Here is a 16408-nt window from a genome sequence, read left to right as displayed (position 1 = left end):
CTCCTTCCTCCTGCCGGTGACCCCTCTAGTGATATAAAGATCTATATAGAGGAATCAGGACCTCCTTCTTCCTGCTGGTAATACCTCTAGGGATATAAAGATCTATATAGAGGAATCAGGACCTCCTTCCTCCTGCTGGTGACCCCTCTAGTGATATAAAGATCTATATAGAGGAATCAGGACCTCCTTCCTCCTGCCGGTGACCCCTCTAGTGATATAAAGATCTATATAGAGGAATCGGGACCTCCTTCCTCCTGCCGGTGACCCCTCTAGTGATATAAAGATCTATATAGAGGAATCGGGACCTCCTTCCTCCTGCCGGTGACCCCTCTAGTGATATAAAGATCTATATAGAGGAATCAGGACCTCCTTCCTCCTGCCGGTGACCCCTCTAGTGATATAAAGGTCTATATAGAGGAATCGGGACCTCCTTCCTCCTGCCGGTGACCCCTCTAGTGATATAAAGATCTATATAGATGAATCAGGACCTCCTTCCTCATGCCGGTGACCCCTCTAGTGATATAAAGGTCTATATAGAGGAATCGGGACCTCCTTCCTCCTGCCGGTGACCCAAGGATAACATATGAATCCCTAGCGAGAATTGAATGCAGGACCCCGGCATTACAAGGCAACAGTGCTAACCACTCCCCATCACGTAACTGCCATTCCCAACATTGGACAATATTTATCCTCCATCCTCTCCCATCCAGTGTTTGTTTACCTGTGTTATGACATGACAGTCTCCCACCCCGGCAGTATGTGACACCGGTCTGGTGGCGGGAGTCATTCCCCTACCTGGAAATGGCTGGCTATTATTAGCCCTTCTCTTAGTGGGGGTTTGTGTAAGACAATTGAAGTTCTGTTCCTTAACAGAGACACGATTCATGGCACTTGTAGTAACATCGAGCACCTCTGAGCAAGACAGAAACCCAACTCAGACAAAGGTCTGTGAAATCAATGCCGTCTGCAGAGAAAGCCTCTTGACACCACACTTTGGCTGCTCTGTGTTCCGGTGAGGAGACGGTGCGCAGGTTGGGAAACCATGCGGACTCCTCGCCCCCCCCCCCCCCCCCGGGCACTGGCTGCGCAGTGACATTATCTTTGGTGCGCTTGTGGAGGCGAAATCTTGATATTCCAGATTGTTTTATCTGATGTTTTCAAGTCAATAAAAAAAAAAAAAACATGTAAATTGAATAACATGTTTGTTAACCCCTTCACACCTAAGGGAAAAACAAATCTAAATGCCTAAGCACAATTTTGCAACGTTGACCTGTGTTAGTAAAACCGTACAGATCATCACAACTACTTTGTACATCCGGGTGGATTATACCGCGATTTTTTCAGGACAAATTGGGCTTTTATTTGGTGGTAAATGGTAATGGATATCTCCTTTTTTTATTATTTTCAAAGGAAAACTGGCCCAAAATAGTAAAAATAAAATATCTTGTTATTACCATAACCGACCACCAAAGAACAACCCAAAATAAATTCTCCAGCTCTTGGCGATCGCAGCGACGCCATATATGTGTATGTTATTTGTACCCGTAGTACAGCCCAGAAACAATAGTACGCATATTGTTTTTGTCTTTTTTTTTTACCTAAAACACACTGACACCAAAATTTTTTTTAAATCCTGACCTTTGACCCTAACCTTTTGCCCTTGACCTTTGACCCTGACCTTGCCCCAAACAGTAACCCTGGCACTAAACTAGATCAAACCATGATCTAGGTATTTTTTATATTACTTTTTTAATATTTATCTTTTTTTTTTTTAACAAACATTTTTTTCTCTCTCTATGTCAGGAGTTAGAGAGATACAATATACAGTATCTCTCTCCTCCATTCATAGAGAGAGAAAAAAAACAAGGGGGCTGGGCTGTACAGTGACTGATCACTGTGATAGCCAATCAGAGGCTATCACAGCGATCATGTGACCCGGAATCGGGGCTCTCAGTGACACCGCGGCGCGCTCCCAGCACAAAGACAGCATGTTCGGAATGGCTACGGTTCAGTCAGTCCTATCAGGAGATAAGACGTGGACATTTGAAAAAGAGGAAGAGCAGATAAGGCAGGATCAAATGGCATTTTTACAGAATGTGTAAATTCTGTAGAGTACAGGGTCCGGGGAGACCAGATATAGTGAATGCGGGGTCCGGGGAGACCAGATATAGTGAATGCAGGGTCCGGGAAGACCAGATATAGTGAATGCAGGATCCAGGGAGACCAGATATAGCGAATGCAGGGTCCGGGGAGACCAGATATAGTGAATGCAGGGTCCGGGGAGACCAGATATAGTGAATGCAGGGTCCGGGGAGACCAGATATAGTGAATGCAGGGTCCGGGGAGACCAGATATAGCGAATGCGGGGTCCGGGGAGACCAGATATAGTGAATGCAGGGTCCAGGGAGACCAGATATAGTGAATGCAGGGTCCGGGGAGACCAGATATAGTGAATGCAGAGTCCAGGGAGACCAGATATAGTGAATGCGGGGTCCGGGGAGACCAGATATAGTGAATGCAGGGTCCGGGGAGACCAGATATAGTGAATGCGGGGTCCGGGGAGACCAGATATAGTGAATGCAGGGTCCGGGGAGACCAGATATAGCGAATGCAGGGTCCGGGGAGACCAGATATAGCGAATGCAGGGTCCGGGGAGACCAGATATAGCGAATGCAGGGTCCGGGGAGACCAGATATAGCGAATGCAGGGTCCGGGGAGACCAGATATAGTGAATGCAGGGTCCGGGGAGACCAGATATAGCGAATGCGGGGTCCGGGGAGACCAGATATAGTGAATGCAGGGTCCGGGGAGACCAGATATAGTGAATGCGGGGTCCGGGGAGACCAGATATAGTGAATGCAGGGTCCGGGGAGACCAGATATAGTGAATGCAGGGTCCGGGGAGACCAGATATAGCGAATGCAGGGTCTGAGGAGAGCGGATATAGTGAATGCAGGGTCCGGGGAGACCAGATATAGTGAATGCAGGGTCCGGGGAGACCTGATATAGTGAATGCAGGATCCAGGGAGACCAGATATAGCGAATGCAGGGTCTGAGGAGAGCGGATATAGTGAATGCAGGGTCCAGGGAGACCGGATATAGTGAATGCAGGGTCCAGGGAGACCAGATATAGCAAATGCGGGGTCTGGGGAGAGCGGATATAGTGAATGCAGGGTCCGGGGAGAGCGGATATAGTGAATGCAGGGTCCGGGGAGATCAGATATAGTGAATGCAGGGTCCGAGGAGACCAAATATAGTGAATGCAGGGTCCGAGGAGACCAAATATAGTGAATGCAGGGTCCGGGGAGACCAGATATAGTGAATGCAGGGTCCGGGGAGACCAGATATAGTGAATGCAGGGTCCGGGGAGACCAGATATAGTGAATGCAGGATCCGGGGAGAACAGATATAGTGAATGCGGGGTCCGGAGAGACCGGATATAGTGAATGCAGGGTCCGGGGAGAGCAGATATAGTGAATGCAGGGTCCGAGGAGACCGGATATAGTCAATGCAGGGTCTGGGGTGATCAGATATAGTGAATGCAGGGTCCGGGGAGACCAGATATAGTGAATGCAGGGTCCGGGGAGACCAGATATAGTGAATGCAGGGCCCGGGGTTTAGTAAAACTTTAAAGCGGTACTCAACTCCCCCCATGTTTTCCAAGCACATACTCATCCATACAGTGAATCCAGTGTTGTCTCGCTGCAATCTGCCGTTCGAGTGAATTAAATAAATAAATAATGTTTTGGCTCAAAAAAATCCCTTAAAAAATGCCGGTTTGCGACATCACAAATGTTTGAAGATGCTTGGAGACCGACCAGGTATTTAGTTTCCTATTGGTTGTATACGCATAGACCTATGGTCCTCGGTCCTTTTATATGTAACACGTATGTTCATCCCATCCTTAGCTTGCGAATACCCAGTGATCGCTGTCTTACCTCCAGGGGCGGACTGACCATTTGGAAACTTGGGCACTGCCCGAGGGCCCGGGGTCAGTATGGGGCCCCATGAGATGCCCCTGGTACCTTTCATAGGCATTTTTGAGTTTGGGCAAGGACACAGGGGCCCCATGATCCCCTATTGCCTGGGGGCGCCATGAGTTGTCATTCCGCCCCTGCTTACCTCTCCTTATTATGGTTTTGTTTTCATGGCTCTGACTACATTTTCTATATGTCTGTGTTTTTGTACTTCATTTCATGCGAGGACAGGAGACAATACTTACGTCATACTTTCTAGAACGGCCTGTATCTGGTTACAATGCAGTTGCCCATTCAGAGCCCAGTGGCCGTATGCAGAGACGGAACTCCCGCACGACCGGTGGGCTTTCAGGTAGTAATGGCACCTATCCCGGCCCATAGCAGCGGACAGTTGCTGGAATGATGTTCGGGCTTATCAACACAGAATTTCTAGTTTTGTAAACTGTATTGTTATCTCTGCCCTTGACTCTCTGTACTGTTTTTGTCATTTTATTTTGTTTTATAACAATAAACAGAGAGTATACAAAAAAATAGGAAAATAAAAAAATGCTGGTTTGCCACGATTCACTGCATTTTACAGCGTCAAAGCGTTTTTACAGCTCAAAAACTCCTCTTGAACCCACTAGTTCTGGGGGTTTTTTTCTAGCCAGAAAGCACCCTTGCCAAAAAAACGCTGATTAACCGCTTCCCGACTTCCCTATAGCAGATATACTGCTACAGGGCAGCACGGGTGTGCAAAATCACGTATATAAATATATTTCCGGGTAGGGGGTGAGCGCGAGCCATGCGCATGCCCTACCTGCTCTGCCATTTGCGTCCGTCAATCTCTGGGCCACAGCCGGTAATTAACTGTTGGTGCCCATGATTACCGAGCATCTCCAACAGGGAGGAAGACTTTATATATATATATATATATATATGTACACGTGATTTTGCATTTCCGGGTAGGTGGCGCCCATGAGGCATCTGTACCACCATTCCCGTCAACGGCTGCCGATCACCGGGATTACCGAGCATCTCCAACGGGGAGGAAGACTGTTTATTTATATATATATATATATATATATATATATATATACGTGATTTTGCATTTCCGGGTAGGTGGCGCCCATGAGGCATCTGCACCACCATTCCCGGCCGCGGCTGTCGATCACCAGGTTCTGGCCGGTGATTACTCGCCAACGCCCGGTGATTGCCGAGCATCTCCGAGGGGCAGGAGAACTGTTTGTAAACAAAACAGTTCTCCTCCCTATGAGCTTGTGCACACTGCTTTGAATGGCTGTGCACAACACAGCCATGCAAAACAGTGTGATTACAGTGAGGCACACTGATACCGCCCCCTAGTAAAACACTCCTAGCACGCAGTTAACCCATTGATCGCCCCTCATGTTAACCCCTTTCTGCCCAGTGCCATTAGTACAGTGTCAGTGTTTTTTTTTTTTTAGCACTGATCACTGTATTGGTGTCACTGGGGATGTCAGTGACACCAAGTCAGTTCCCCCCCCCCCCAGTGTCAGAATGCTTGCCGCAGTCCCACAGTCCTGCTATAAGTCGCTGATCGCCTCCATGACTAATAAAAAAAGAAAAATTCCAGTATCTATACCGCCATTTGTAAAAGCTATAACTTTCATGTAAACCAATTAATTTAATTTATTTCTTTAGCAAAGACATGTAGCAGAATACATTTTGACCAAATTTATGACGAATTTAGATTTTAAAATTTTTTTTACTGGACATGTTTAACCTCCCTGGCGGTGTTCCCAAGTGTAGCTCGGGGTAAAGTTTCAGCACCACAAGCGGTAACCCCGAGCTACACTCAGGAATACACTGCAGCGTTGTTCCGGGATCCCTCCAGCACTTACCTTGTCCTTCGCTCCCGTGATGTCCCTCCTGCAGTGTCCCCGGCAATGTCCTCCGGCCGATGCCGGCATCTGTCTTCCGTTCCCTGCGACGTCGAGATGTACGGGGGACGGAACTGGCGGGAAATTTGAAAATGTCAAAAAGTGACATTCACTAAATCCACTAAAATCACATAGTATAACATTCCTGTATCAAACCATTTCACATACATTTTGTCCCGAGTGCTTTGTCCGGCGCCCTGTCTGCATTTTTACTGTTCTTTCTGCCTGGAAACTGAGAAACGTCCATGGCGTCCAAAAAGCGTCCCTTTAGGTCAGACGCGGTTTTAGACCGGCTAGAGAACAGCGATAGTAAATCTGAACCACTTGCAGAATTGAGTGATAATGATTCGTGGGGGAAATTCCTCATCAGACACTGAAAACGATTCTGCGACTTTGCTCAGCGATGTGCGAACTTGGCGCTCTATTTCACATTTCAGTGTTTTTGGTTTGATTATATTATTGAATTACTTTTATTATTATATTATTATTTTTTATGATTATTTATTAAATTATAATTTATGATTTCGTGTTTCAAATTGTATCCTCCCCGGGATGTTTACTAGACTCTTGTTCAGACAGATTTCAGTGAGTTATTCCTAAAAACTACAGGCCTACAATAAAAAAATACATATTTCCATGCAAAAAAATGTACCGCTTTGAGCACAGAAATATGGACATAATCAGACTGTTAGGGAGGCTACTAGCGCAAAGTCAAAAATATTGTTTTTTCTCAAAATTGTTGGTCCTTTTTTTTATAGAGCAAAACAAATAAAAATGCAGAGGCGATCAAATACCACCGAAAGAAAGCTCTATTTGTGAGGAAAAAAAGGACGTAAATGCATTTGGGTGCAGCATTGTATGACCGCACAATTGTCAGTTAAAGTAACGCAGCGCCGTAACGCAAAAATGGCCTGGTCAGGAAGGGGGGTATCCTCTGGAGGGCGAGGGGTAAAAGCCTAAGTGTGCATGAGGCCTTAAAATGCAAGTAGACAGCCGCAGAATAACATCTAAACTTCTCCCTATCAAAAAAGCAAAGTTTTGAGCCATTGAGCATACAGCCGTTTGATGCCTGAGCGCTGTATGCATAACGCAGTCTTCCTCAGGCTGTAGATATCCCAGAGCATTTCCTCAGCTAAAATCTGATAAGACAGTTGTTTGTAGTTCTAAAAAACCCCCCCCCAAAAATACTCTGTTTAACCCCTCGCCCTCCAGAGGATTTCCCCCCTTCCAGGCCATATTTTGCGTTACGGCACTGCATTACTTTATTGCGCGGTCATGCAACGCTGCACCCAAATGCAATTTACATCCTTTCTTCCTACGAATTGAGCTTTCATTCGGTGGTATTTGATCAAATTTGTGTTTTTTTATCTTTTGCGCTATAAAAACAAATTCTGACGATTTCGAGAAAAAAACAATATTTTTGACTTTTTGCTATTAAACATGTCCAGTAAAAAAATTATAAAAATGAAATTTCTTCATAAATGTAGGCCAAATGTTTTCTGCTACATGTCTTCGCTAAAAGAAAAATCCCAATACGTGTAAATTAATTGGATTACATGAAAGTTATAGCGACTACAAATGGCGGTATAAATACTGGGATTTTATTTTTTTTTCTTATTCTAGTAATGGCGGCGATCAGTGACTTATGGCGGGACTGCAGGACTGTGGTGGGCATTCTGATACTGGGGGGCGAACTGATTTGGTGTCACTGACATCCCCTGTGACACCAATACAGTGATCAGTCCTAAAAAAAAAAGCCCTTATCTGCATAACTAAATAAATAACTCCTACTCCTCGACCTCTCCGCGGCTTTCGACACAGTCGACCACCCCCTCCTCCTCAAAAAACTACACTCCCTTGGCCTCAGAGATTCTGCTCTCTCCTGGCTCTCATCCTACCTATCAAAACGCTCCTTCAGCGTTACCTATAATGCTACCACCTCCCCCTCACTCCCCCTTTCTGTTGGGGTCCCTCAAGGCTCTGTCCTCGGGCCCCTTCTCTTCTCCATCTACACCTCCTCCCTTGGCCAACTCATACACTCTCACGGCTTCAACTACCACCTATATGCCGACGACACGCAAATCTATCTCTCGACCCCCCACCTCACCCCCTCGGTCTCCGCCCGAATCATACACCTACTGAGCGACATATCAGACTGGATGTCACTCCACTTCCTTAAACTGAACCTCTCCAAAACCGAGCTCCTAGTCTTCCCCCCAGCCCGCGCACCCCCCCCCCACTGACTTCTCCATCACATCCAACAACGCCACCATCAGGCTCGCCCCGCAAGCCAGAGTACTTGGTGTCATTCTGGACTCCAACCTATCCTTCCAGCCCCAAGTCTAATCTTTAACAAACTCGTCCAGACTCCACCTCCGCAACATGCAGACTCCACCTCCGCAACATCACCAAAATCTGCACGTTCCTAACCCCAGAAACCACTAAACAGCTCATCCACTCCCTCATCATATCACGACTCGACTACTGCAACTCCCTCCTCACTGGCCTGCCTCGCCGCTGGCTATCCCCGCTTCAGTCGATCCTGAATACGGCTGCCAGACTCATTCACCTTTCCAACCGCTCCGTTTCCGCCACCCCCCTCTGCCAATCCCTCCACTGGCTTCCAATTGCCCAACGGATCAAATTCAAAATCCTAACACTGACGTACAAAGCTATGCATAACACTGCCCCAAACTACATCACCAACCTAATATCCAAGTACCACCCAACACGCACACTCCGCTCCTCACAAGATCTCCTTCTCTCTAGTTCCCTAGTCTCCTCCTCCCATGCCCACCTCCAGGACTTCTCCAGGGCGTCACCCATCCTCTTGAACTCCCTGCCCCAACCCATCAGATTATCACCTACTCTCCTCTCCTTTAGGCGCACCCTGAAAACCCATCTCTTCAGGGAAGCCTACCCCATCCCCTGCTAACTTGCCGACCTCCTCCACTCTTCCTACCACTCCATCCCCCACAGCTATCTCCTCCTGTGCCACTATCCCCTCCCTCCTAGATTGTAAGCTCCAAGGAGCAGAGCCCTCGAACCCCTCATGTATCGCATTGTATTGTTATTGTACTGTCGCATGTTCTGTCTCCCATTGTAATGTAAAGCGCTGAGCGAACTATTGGCACTTTACAAATACTGTATAATAATAAAAAATAAAGGTGCAGCGCTAAAACCTTAATGGATCAATATGATGTAACCATGTATATAAATGTATAAATGCACAAATCACATAGTTGATGGTAAATAAAGTGACAAAGTGCAAATATTGTGCTAATAAATAGTATCCACATCAAAGAGCTAGTAAAGTGACAATCGTGAGCACTTAATAGTGCTAAATGTCAAATTCCAATAAATAATTATGGGAATATCCATAAAGTGCTACTCGTTTAGATCATTCCAAAAGATCTTAGGTAAGTGCTCCGTATGTTAAACGAATATCCAGGTGATGTGCCATGAATATGTTAAGATTACGCACTCACCGGATGCGTAATCATAGTACGCATTTGTATGTATAGTTGTCTACCGGAGGTCCCCTTAAGGATGTAAACAGCCTGGTCTGGTCAGAGAGAGATATCCCCTTCCCCTGGGTAGTCTGCAGCACCTCAAGCCGTCCTCCAGAATGGGCTCTGTATTAGTATCAGCTCAGAAAGAGCCAAAGAGAGGGAAGCCCATAGTGTAGTATTCCAAAATATAGTTTATTCGGTAATGTAGGTAACAAAGTAAATACACTGACCCAGGGGCGGACTGACAACTCATGGGGCCCCGGGCAATAGGGGATCTATTTTTCAGAGACTTCTTTGCCCAAATTTAAAAAAGCCTATGAAAAAGGTACCAGGGGCATCTCATGGGGCCCCCTACTGACCCCGGGCCCTCGAGCAGTGCCCGTGTTTCCAAATGGTCAGTCCGCCCCTGCACTGACCATATGTGATTCCAAAATGGCCACCGGACCTCCACGTGGTCTCGGCGGCGTGACGTCACTGCGTACAGCTCCTCCTTTACGTGTTTCGTGCTAAGGCACGTATTCATAAGGGGTGTGATCCTTATCTGCATAACTGTCTGGAGTCTGAAGTATTGAAGGTCAAGGGTCAGTATGACAGCCCAGCAACTAGCATTTTCAGAAGGAGGCAATGTCAACGTGCGTGTTTTTCTTATGTTCGGTTTTCCAGGTTTTCCTTTAATATTTGGCTTGTTATTTGTCAGTTAATGGGAGAGGTTGGAACGTATTTTAATTAAATTCTCACTCCTTCTTCAGTGATGCATTGAGTATTTTCAGAGGACGTGTCATTAATGCTCTCCTCCTTTTTCTTCTTCTAGCCTATATGCTGCCTCTCTTCCTCCCATTCCCAAATGATCATCTGCACTAAACCGGAGACGTGGAGCGAGATACCCGAGGAGTGACGCCATTCTGTAACTACTGTAAGTGTACTCCATGTGTGATCCTTCCATCCCGTCTGTCACCACATTTTACCGATGGAACTCTTCGGGGGCTGTCTAGTATCCCAGAAAAGTGTCTGCATGGTTGCACCCTCCATATTGAATCAGTGGTCCAACCAAAAGGGGTATTTACAGTAGGTAATTTGGACATTGTTGCAGTTTTGGGTGTCACCACTTCTCCTGTTGTATTTTTCATAATATCATTTAAATTAAAAATCGGGGAGAATCCTCAGGGACAGTGGGACCACCTCCTAATGGGCACAGAAGGTGTGCAGAGCCTGGATCTCAAGAATGAAGATCTCACCAATACAGTTTCCAAGAGATGGAAGAGAAGAAACCATTGGGCAGTTTTAATTATCTTCCAAAAACTGAAATATCTGCTCTGGGTAGCCTGAACTTTTCATTAAACTAAGATTTTATTGGCGTTTAGAACATATTACATAACCATTCCACGTTTTGAAGGTTACAGTGCCCCAGCAACACAGGCTGACGTCAAGATCAAAATCCTTTGACGGGTATTCAGGTTTCTTTGTGGATACAATCTAGGAGGTATAGTAGCAGTTGTAGTCTGTCATTGAAAAAATGAGACTTTGGTAAAAAAACACAAAAACAATGAGTTATGGCCTGTGTTGACGGGCCGTGGGCTTGTGTCATTGGGCAAATACAGCTAGTTTTCTTGTGCATTCCACTTGCAATTGTGATCAATTTGAGACACTTCTGAGATGATTCAGATTTCATTGTGCATTCGGTGATAATATAATGGATTCAAAGGGGCAGTTCACAAGAGACGTGTGGTGTTGCTATACGGACAGGTGCATTAGACCTGCAGTCGACCTCCTTGTGACCTGCACTTTACCTCCTTCTGCATTCCCATTGACTATAAGGAGAGATGTGGCTCCGAGGCAAAAAAAAAGTCTATCAACACTGCTCTTTATTGAACTTCATAAGTAGGCTGTTTCTGGGCTCCGAGCCATCCCAAGAGTCTTAATATACATTTCTTAGAATTCATTGATGTAAGCCTATGCTGAAATATTCCCAATATATAAATGAGGGTAGTCTGAACTTTTAACCAGTCTCAACTTTGTTCTGCTCAATCACTTCCAGTCCGGACACTTTCCCCCCTTCCAGTCCGGACACTTTCACCCCCTTCCAGTCCGGACACTTTCCCCCCCTTCCAGTCCGGACACTTTCCCCCCCTTCCAGTCCGGACACTTTCACCCCCTTCCAGTCCAGACACTTTCCCCCCTTCCAGTCCGGACACTTTCACCCCCTTCCAGTCCGGACACTTTCCCCCCCTTCCAGTCCAGACACTTTCCCCCCCTTCCAGTCCGGACACTTTCACCCCCTTCCAGTCCGGACACTTTCCCCCCTTCCAGTCCGGACACTTTCCCCCCTTCCAGTCCGGACACTTTCACCTCCCTTCCTGTCTGGACACTTTCCCCCCCTTCCAGTCCGGACACTTTCACCTCCTTCCAGTCCGGACACTTTCCCCCCTTCCAGTCCGGACACTTTCCCCCCCTTCCAGTCCGGACACTTTCCCCCCCTTCCACTGCGGACACTTTCACCCCCTTCCAGTCTGGACACTTTCACCCTCTTCCAGTCCAGACACTTTCCCCCCCTTCCAGTCTGGACACTTTCCCCCCCTTCCAGTCCGGACACTTTCACCTCCCTTCCTGTCTGGACACTTTCCCCCCCTTCCACTGCGGACACTTTCCCCCCCTTCCAGTCTGGACACTTTCCCCCCCTTCGAGTCCGGACACTTTCACCTCCCTTCCTGTCTGGACACTTTCACCCCCTTCCAGTACGGACACTTTCCCCCCCTTCCAGTCCAGACACTTTCCCCCCCTTCCAGTCCGGACACTTTCCCCCCTTTCCAGTCCGGACACTTTCCCCCCCTTCCAGTCCAGACACTTTCACCCCCTTCCTGCCCAGGCCAATTTTCAGCTTTCAGCGCTATCACACTTTGAATGACAATTGCGCGGTCATGCAACACTGTACCCATATGAATTTTTTTGAATTTTTTTGAGACAGATAAAAGCTTTATTTTGGTGGTATTTATTCATCACTGGGATTTTTATTTTTTTTTTGCTATATAAATGAAAAAGTCCAAAAGTTTTGAAAAAAAAAATTTTCTTATAAAATTTTGCAAATAAATAATATTTCATCCTAAATCTTGGCCAAAATGTATTCCGTTATCTTTTTAGTAAAAAAAAAAAATAACCCAAATTAGTTTATAACCAAAAATTATAATTTTTAAAAATATTTTCTTACATTTTTATTTTATTTTTTTATATTATTATTTATGTGGGGTTTTTTTTTAAATACTGTCACCCTAGCAGTACAGGGTCACCATGGTGACACTGCACTACTTGTGGGGGGTGATGAAGATTTTTTTTTACACTAATTACTTTTACACCCATAAAGGCTGTAAAAGCAATAATTTCTCCTTCTCTCTGGCTGCATTCTTGCAGCCATTGAGAAATACTGTGTGAGCTGTGATTGGTCACAGCTTTTCACATGGTACAAGGCTGTTGTGAATAGCCCTGTGCCATGTGATCTCTGTAATCATTCACAGATTTCACACGTAGTGAGCAATGATGTCAGAAGTGACATCTTGTTTACTACTCTGCATGTGATCACTGATTGGCCAATCAGTGATCCCATGATCAGGACCTCGCACAGAGGTCCCGTATGACGATCGGTGTTCCACTGTCCGGAGGACACATCGGGCACCGGATTGTGGTGCTGCGCACTCCCAGGGAGCGCGCACAAGCAGGGGGCGGGGAGGCCATTTGTAAACACCCACCCGACCCTGCACTGCCACCGTCCGGCCGTTTATATACAATGGCCAGACGGGAGGTGGTTAAATTACTCTGGGGTAGACACACTTGTTTTCAATGGCAGGAATACCAATATCAATACCGGCCTCAGTTATCAATGATGTTGTAAAGGCAAACTTCACCGCACTGCTCTTGACACCCTTTGGCTTTGGGTGAATGAGCGGGGGCTTTACCCCCCTGGCGGTATTCCCGAGTGTAGCTCGGGGTAAAGTTTCAGTACCAAAAGCGGTAACCCCCCCGAGCTACACTCGGGCTTACCATGCGGCGCTGCTCAGGGAGTCCCTGCAGCACTTACCTTGTCCTGCGCTCCCGCGATGTGTCCCCTGCAGCGTCCTCGGCCATCTCCTCTGGCCGATGCCGGCATCCGGCTTCTGTGTTCCGGTCCCTGTGACGTCGGGACGTACGGGCGCCACCGGCAGCGGGAAATTTGAAAATTTTAAAAAATGTCATGTTTTTCCAAACAAATTTTACATAGTAAAACATTGCTGTTTCAAACCATTTCACATACATTTTGTCCCGAGTGCTTTGTCCGGCGCCCTGCCTGCATTTTTACTGTTCTTTCTGCCTGGAAACTGAGAAACGTCCATGGCGTCCAAAAAGCGTCCCTTTAGGTCAGACGCGGTTTTAGACCGGCTAGAGAACAGCGATAGTAAATCAGAACCACTTGCAGAATTGAGTGATAATGATTTGTGGGGGAAATTCCTCATCAGACACTGAAAACGATTCTGTGACTTTGCTCAGCGATGTGCGAACTTGGCGCTCTATTTCACATTTCAGTGTTTTTGGTTTGATTATATTATTGAATTACATTTATTATTATTATATTATTTTTTATGATTATTTATTATATTATAATTTATGATTTCATGTTTCAAATTTTATCATCCCCGGGATGTTTACTAGACTCTTGTTCGGACAGATTTCAGTGAGTTATTCCTAAAAATTACAGCCTACAATAAAAAAAATACATATTTCCATGCAAAATAATGGTACCGCTTTCAGCACCAAAAATCTGAAATAATCATACCGCTAGGGAGGTTAAAGTGCCGCAACAATGCCCCATTTGCAGTGTCACTTGACCTCTCTAAGTCCTTAGACAAGTGGCCCAGTAGTGCAGTGCCAAGAATCCTTCAAGTATTATTTAGGACTTTAGGTATGTAGGTTTTTATTCTGCCAAGGCACTAGGTATAGCTGTCTATTACCATCCAGGGCTGTTTACAGAATTCCCGCACAACATTCCATAGACCTTATAGACAAAAGGAACTGGACGTTCACTGCAAAGCCGTAATTCAAAGAGTTCCAGTCAAAGAAAGTGTTTTGCACAGCCATTGATTTATGTCAGTGCCTCTTGGCATTGCCCTACTGGGCCACTTGTCTAAGGACTTAGAGAGGTCAAGTGACACTGCGAATGGGGCATTGTTGCGGCACTTTAAAGCCCCCGCTCATTCACCCAAAGCCAAGGGGTGTCAAGAGCAGTGCGGTGAAGTTTGCCTTTACAACATCATTGATAACTGAGGCCGGAATTGATATTGGTATTCCTGCCATTGAAAACAAGTGTGTCTACTGTTTCCCCAGAGTAATTTAACCACCTCCCGTCCGGCCGTTGTATATAAATGGCTGGACGGTGGCAGTGCAGGGTCGGGTCGGTGTTTATAAACGGTCCCCCCGCCCCCTGCTTGTGCACGTTCCCTGGGAGCGCACAGCATCGCAATCCGGTGCCCGTTGTGTCCTCCGGACACAGTGGAACACCGATCGTCGTACGGGACCTCTGTGCGAGGTCCCGATCATGTGATCACTGACTGACCAATCAGTGATCACATGCAGAGTAGTCAACAAGATGTCACTTCTGACATCATTGCTTACTACGTGTGAAATCTGTGAATGATCACAGAAGTCACATGGTACAAGGCTATTCACAATAGCCTTGTACCATGTGACAAGCTGTGACCAATCACAGCTCTCACAGTATTTCTCAATGGCTGCAAGAATGCAGCCGGAGAGAAGGAGAAATGATTGCTATTACAGCCTTTATGGGTGTAAAAGCAATCAGTGTAAAAAAAAAAAAATCTTCATCACCCCCCACAAGTAGTACAGTGTCACCATGGTTTTTTAAAGTATGTAAAAAAAAAAACACAAATAATAATATAAAAAATTAAAATAAAAATGTACAAAAAAGTTTAAAAATTATAATTTTTGGTTATAAACTAATTTTGGTTATTTTTTTTTTACTAAAAAGATAGCTGAATAAATGTTGGCCAAGATTTATGATGAAATATTATTTATTTGCAAAATTTTATAAGAAAAACTTTTTTTCAAAATTTTTGGACTTTTTCATTTATATAGCAAAAAAAAAAATAAAAATCCCAGTGGTGAAAAAATACCACCAAAATAAAGCTTTATCTGTCTCAAAAAAATGCTAAAAAATTCATATGGGTACAGTCTTGCATGACCGCACAATTGTCATTCAAAGTGTGATAGCACTGAAAGCTGAAAATTGGCCTGGACAGGAAGGGGGTGAAAGTGTCCGGACTGGAAGGGGGTGAAAGTGTCCGAACAGGAAGGGGGTGAAAGTGTCCGGACTGGAAGGGGGGGAAAGTGTCCGGACGGGAAGGGGGGGAAGTGTCCGGACGGGAAGGAGGGGAAAGTGTCCGGACTGGAAGTGGGTGAAAGTGTCCGGACTGGAAGTGGGTGAAAGTGTCCGGACTGGAAGGGGGTGAAAGTGTCCGGACTGGAAGTGGGTGAAAGTGTCCGGACTGGAAGGGGGGGGAAGTGTCCGGACTGGAAGGGGGGGAAAGTGTCCGGACTGGAAGGGGGGGAAAGTGTCCGGACTGGAAGGGGGGGAAAGTGTCCGGACTGGAAGGGGGTAAAAGTGTCCGGACTGGAAGGGGGTAAAAGTGTCCGGACTGGAAGGGGGTGAAAGTGTCCAGACTGGAAGGGGGTGAAAGTGTCCGGACTGGAAGGGGGGGAAAGTGTCCAGACTGGAAGGGGGGGAAAGTATCCGGACTGGAAGGGGGTAAAAGTATCCGGACTGGAAGGGGGTGAAAGTGTCCGGACTGGAAGGGGGTAAAAGTGTCCGGACTGGAAGGGGGTAAAAGTGTCCGGGCTGGAAGGGGGTAAAAGTGTCCGGACTGGATGGGGGTAAAAGTGTCCGGACTGGAAGGGGGTAAAAGTGTCCGGACTGGAAAGGGGTAAAAGTGTCCGGACTGGAAGGGGGGGAAAGTGTCCGGAGTGGAAGTGGTTAATAAATA

At 46.3% G+C, this 16408-nt stretch overlaps 1 long non-coding RNA gene across 1 annotated transcript in view; it reads left to right on the top strand.

Moving 5' to 3' along the window:
- LOC149468041 (uncharacterized) overlaps positions 1-10303 on the top strand; it is a 1444035-nt gene extending 1433732 nt beyond the window's left edge. The window contains exon 6 of the long non-coding RNA XR_016311800.1: positions 10201-10303. This is a non-coding gene — a long non-coding RNA (uncharacterized LOC149468041). The remainder of the gene's footprint in view (positions 1-10200) is intronic.
- The last annotated feature ends 6105 nt before the right edge of the window (positions 10304-16408 follow it).

Source organism: Staurois parvus, unplaced genomic scaffold, assembly GCF_062004578.1.
Source record: "Staurois parvus isolate SC_StPar_1 unplaced genomic scaffold, SC_StPar_1.0 ptg000095l, whole genome shotgun sequence".
Taxonomy (NCBI): domain Eukaryota; kingdom Metazoa; phylum Chordata; class Amphibia; order Anura; family Ranidae; genus Staurois; species Staurois parvus.
Note: the sequence above shows the minus strand (reverse complement) of the source record. Positions and strands in the feature narration are given on the sequence as shown.